Here is a 6,000-nt window from a genome sequence, read left to right as displayed (position 1 = left end):
TGGGCAGATTCGTAACCACACCTAAGTCCATAAGAAAGTTATTGAGCCATACAGCCTCCTTTGCAGCCTCCGAAGCGGCCACATATTCGGCTTCCATGGTAGAGTCTGCAATGCATTTCTGCTTTACACTCTTCCAAATTACGGCTCCACCTCCTAAGGTAAACACATAACCAGAAGTAGATTTCCTTGAGTCCTGATCAGCTTGAAAGTCTGAATCAGTGTATCCCAAAGGGCATAACTCGGCTGCTTTGTAAACTAGAACATAGTCCTTAGTCCGTTTAAGGTACTTGAGTATGTTCTTTACTGCAGTCCAATGTCCTTGGCCAGGATTTGATTGATATCTTGCTACCATGCCAACAACAAAGCAAATATCAGGCCTTGTACAAAGCATAGCATACATGAGACTACCAACTGCCGAAGCATATGGTATCCTTCTCATCTCTGCTATCTCAGATGCTGTCTTAGGACACATCTCCTGAGATAAATGGATGCCATGTCTAAAAGGTAAGAAACCTTTCTTGGCATCTTGCATGCTAAAACGGCTAAGTACAGTTTCGATGTAGGGTTCTTGGGATAAGCACAACATCCTTTTCTCCCGATCCCTAAGGACCTTGATACCTAGAATGTGTCGCGTCTCCCATATCCTTCATCTCGAACTGGTTCGACAACCACGTTCGTACTGATGACAACATCTTTTTATTGTTTCCAATTAGAAAAATGTCATCTACATATAAAACTAAGAACACCACATTCCCTTTTTCTACCTTCTTGTACACGCAGCTTTCGTTAGGGCATTTCTCGAATCTAAACTTATGAACAGTTTGATCGAAGCACTGATTCCATGATCTAGATGCTTGCTTGAGGCCATAAATGGCCTTCTTAAGCTTCCAAACCATGTGCTCTTTGCCCTTAACGGCATAACCCTCGGGTTGTTCCATGTAGATAGTCTCCTCAAGACTACCGTTCAAGAACGCAGTCTTAACGTCCATCTGCCACACATCCCAATCCATGTAAGCTGCTATAGACAACAGTATCCGCATCGATTTGAGCATGGCCACTGGGGAGAAGGTCTCGTCGTAGTCGACACCTTCCTTTTGGGTATACCCCTTAGCCACTAGTCTTGCCTTAAAGACTTTAACTCGTCCATCGGATCCACGTTTACGTTTGTATATCCACTTGCTCCCAATGGCAGTACAACCTTCGGGTAGGACGGACAAATCATAGACGTCTTTGTCTATCATAGATTGTAGTTGCGAATCCATTGCTTTCACCCATTCGCAATGATCGATATCCGCCTGCGCCTCTGCAAAATTCCAGGGATCTGGTACACTACTGTCCGAGGAGTGATCCATAGATTCTCCCAAACCAATGTACCTTTTGGGCTCATGAGAGACCCTCCCACTGCGGCGCGGCACTACAATATTAGGTGTAGAAGTTGAAGGTTCGGAAATTGGTTGTACTATAGGTACTTGTTCTTGGTTAATGGAACTTGTGACTGAAGTAAGCTCCTCAAGAGCTACCTCACTGCTGGGTTTATGATTCATAACAAAGTCTTCCTCTAAGAATGTCGCGTGAGTACTCACAATGACTTTCTTGTCTCGGAGACTATAGAATTCATAAGCTTTCGAACCTTTGGGGTACCCTATAAACAAACATACCTCTGTCCTAGAGCCCAGCTTAGTTGGAGCCTTTTCCAAAACATGAGCTGGACACCCCCATATCTTGAGATGTTCTAGATTGGGCTTACGCCCAGTCCACAACTCATATGGAGTAGCAGGAACAGATTTTGACGGTAAATTGTCTAAAATATGACTCGCAGAAAGCAAGGCATGCCCCCAAAACGAAATGGGCAGTCGTGCATAACTCATCATCGATCGGACCATGTTCAACAAGGTCCTATTTCTTCTTTCAGCTACGCCATTCTGCTGGGGTGTGCCCGGCGCAGTCGTTTGGGATTCAATTCCCTCTACTAATAAGTAGTCCAAAAACTCGGCACTGAGATACTCGCCTCCGTGATCAGATCGCAGGCTCTTGATACGTTTTCCATGATGCGTCTCCGCATAAGCCTTAAACTCCTTGAACTTGTCAAAAGCTTCAGACTTAAAGCGCATCAAATAAATATATCCGACTTTCGAGTAATCATCAATAAAAGTGATGAAATAGCGAAAGCCGCCTCTTGCCTCGGTTGACATTGGTCCACATACATCAGTATGAACGAGTTCTAGTGTTTCCTTGGCCCTATTACCTTTCACCCTAAAAGGTCTCTTAGTCATCTTGCCTTCCAAACAGGATTCACACGTGGAAAATGATTCAGTATCTAGGCCTTTAAGAAGGTCTTGATCCACGAGATTTTGAATCCTCTTTTGGTTGGCATGACCAAGTCTAAGGTGCCATAAGTACGTTTCGTTCATTGAGCTTGAAGGTTCTTTTCTTTTCTTCGAAATTTTTGATGCATTATTGAGTTCTAATTTGCGATTATTATATTGTGTAGATACGATTGTGTACAGATTGTTTTCCATGATACCACGACAAATATAAGAACCATCTTTCTTAATAACACAAATGTCATTAAAAGAAATCGAATATCCATCAAAAACCAATTTAGAAACTGAAATTAAATTTCTTCTAAAAGAAGGTATCAACAAAACATTCTTCATAATAAAAAATCTATCACTACTAAAACGCAAATAAACGTCTCCCACTGCAACGGCCGCCACTTTAGTAGCGTCGCCCAGCTGGACTTCGATCTCTCCATCATATAGCCGTCTTGTCACCTGCATTAAGTCAGGATCAAAACAAATATGATCAGTAGCTCCAGTGTCAATAACCCAAGTATGAGATGAAGTCGAAGCCAAACATGACTCAACGACTAAAGCTTGGTGCATACCTGTAGCCTTGCTCTTTTTAGGGCAATCTGGCTTCCAATGCCCCTTCTCTCCACACTTGAAACACTTTCCGGTTTGCTTCTGTCCCAACCTCCTCTTTTTCTTTCCCTTAGCATCTTTAGGTGCGACCTGGTTTGTCACTTTCTTCTTTCATGCGCCAGGCCTAGGGCTAGAGGAACGATGTGACGAACTAACCATCGAAGCCTTAGCTTGGTTCATGAGATCTTCCGCCGACTGAAGTTCAGTCAACAACTCAGCCAAGGTGTAATTCCTTTTGTTCATCTCAAAGTTGAGCTTGAACTGCTGGAAGCTAGGGGGCAGACTCTGAAGGATAATAGTAACTTGGGACTCAGCATCAATGACGCCTCCCAAAACCTCAATTTGATTGAGGTGGCTCATCATCTCGAGGACATGGTCCCTCATAGACGAGCTTCCTTCATAGACTTGTACATGATACTCCGAAAGGCTTGAGACTTAGCCGTTCGATTTTGAGTACCAAAAAGATTCGTGAGATTTTCCATAATCTCGGTGGCAGTTGCTATGGCGGCATGCTGATGTCTAAGCACTGATGACGGCATGCTGATGTCTAAGCACTGTTGACATGGAGGCCAGCATATAACACTTAGCCATCTCATTCGCCTTGTGCCACCGTCTATGGGCATCTCGCGCTGCCTGTGCGGCGTTAGCCGCCGGCATTGGGGGCCGAGGAGTAGTGAGCACAAACTTGTATTCATCAGCCGTGAGAACGATGTCCAAATTTTGTTTCCATTCTATGTAATTTTGGCCCTCGAGTTTGTTTTCTTTAAGAATTGCAGAAAGAGGATTGAGTGACATGTTGACGATTTAGGTTGCACTGCAAAACAGAATATTTACTATTTGTCATAAACTTATGTGAAGAAATTGAGTAGATTAAACCATAAAACTTTTCAAATTCTCACAACTGTAAAATTAAAATTTGTACCCTCAAGCAGAGGTCAATACGCATTAAAATTTTAACATTTTTACTGGTCACAACACCGACGAATAGTCCAGAGACCGCAGCACGGCATGGCCGCCAAATGTTGCCTAAGCACGGCCATCAGATTTGGCATTACAGAATCTCGTTTCTACAACACACTCCCATAACAATGCTCATGCGTTGATAACAAGACCAAGCTATCTCGTAAATTCTGTTTAGACTTCTGAAACTTGTAATTTCTTAGGATTATTGTCCCCACAGCATGGGTGACGATAATATTGGAAACTACTTTCTAGTCCATACTATTTACAATTGAGAAGTCCACCTATATGAACTTGCTATTTCTTAGGATTATTGTCCCCACAGTATGGGTGGCGATAAGATTCAGAAATTAGCTTCATAAGTTGTGGACCAATCGATGGAGACCATATACAAACTTAGTTCGTAATTATCGCTTAGATATTTTAGTTATGGTTTTTCATTAATTATCCTTAGCCTTAGTGCAGATTAAAGGCTTAATTAAATTTTGTTGGTATTTAATTGACTGGATAATTAAATCTTTTATAATCTTTTAAACATCTTATTAAAGGATAATATATTAATTACTAAAGTTTAATCCATATTCATGTCTTCTATAAGATTTATCTAAAATAAATAATTATTTATATCTTTTACGGACATGAATAAATAAACTTAAATTAATTCCTTATTAAGATTGGGAAAAGAATAATATATTTTATTATTTAATGAAATCCTACATATCTATCCTTATAAGGATTCTAGATATATAATATAATTATAATTAGAAAACTATTAAATTATTCTTGTCCACATCTTCTAGGATTAGAAGATATCCCTAGATATGGTCAATAATCTAAATATTCCTAAAATCTAGGGAAATCTACCCAAAATATTTTATTTCCATTAAATAATAATATTTTAATGATATCTATTAATTTAGGAATCAAATAATCATTAAAATAAGATTTCATCGTTATCTTGTCGCACGAGGTTCGCACGTACGACGAACAACGAAATCACGCCGGGGCTTCTCGCCGAATCGGCGGGTACGCCGTCCAGCAGTCGCCGGCAGTCCGCGCGACGGCGGCTGCTTCCTTTTCTCCCTCCTCGGCGCGAAGACGCCGAAGTTCTCCCTCCGGCGACGTCACCTAGCGCGCGGCGACTGCCGCGCCTTACCGGCGACTAGCCCAACGTCCGCCTGCGGACTCGCATGAACGAGCCGCCACCGCACACGGCGGCGAAGCTCCTGCTCAGCGTCGCTCGGTTAGGGCATGCCTAGGATTAGGTTTTAGGCTAGGGTTAGGGTCCTTGCCGGAATAAACCGCCGCTGCTCTCGGACGAGCAACGGCTTCCGTCAAACACCACGTCCGTCGATCGCTGCGAGCACTGGAGATCTGCTGGTTTCGCGATCTCGTCGGCGGCGTGGACGAGCCCATGCTCGTGTTCACGTTGCCGCGTGATCGCACCAACTCTCCCACTCGATAGCCGCGATTCTCGAGGCGTTCTGGGACTGTCGGTCTCGCCGGCGGCGCGCACGAGGCAACTCTCGTCTGCGTGTCGCCGGCCGATCACCTCCCTCGCTCCCACTCGCTCGACAACCCTAATTTATTACTAGTATGTATAAATTCATATTTTCATAATTTATTTTACTATATCCTTATCTTTCATATATATATTTGTATTATTATACAAATGTAGTACTACATATATTTGATCTATAAATTAATAATCTAGAATGCGTATACAATCTTTTCGCAGATAATATGAATGTTATGTTATGATATCGTTAATTTTCAGCCTCGGCTTCTTCAAATTCCTGGTTCCGTCACTGCCCAAAAATGAATACGACTCAACTACCTTAAGACGGAGGGTATTCAATTTAACGAGTACCCTTTTAAAATTTATAAAGTTTATACACATAAAAAAGGGTTTTAGGCTTTAAAAACCAAAAACTTTCACCGAATTCCAGTTTTTCCCACGAACTATGAGATTGGATTTTAATAAACCACGAACTTTCACATTGTTTGCTATTTCCCCCGGTGGGTCAACGGCCAAACCCGGTTTGTCTATCTGTCAATTTTAATCCTATTTGTCATTAAAGATCGTATTTGGCAATGCCACATGTCTTATACTATT

This window comes from Salvia hispanica, chromosome 3, assembly GCF_029641045.1.
Source record: "Salvia hispanica isolate PSC_SH4W2 chromosome 3, Shi_PSC_v1, whole genome shotgun sequence".
NCBI classification, from domain to species: Eukaryota; Viridiplantae; Streptophyta; class Magnoliopsida; order Lamiales; family Lamiaceae; genus Salvia; species Salvia hispanica.
Note: the sequence above shows the minus strand (reverse complement) of the source record.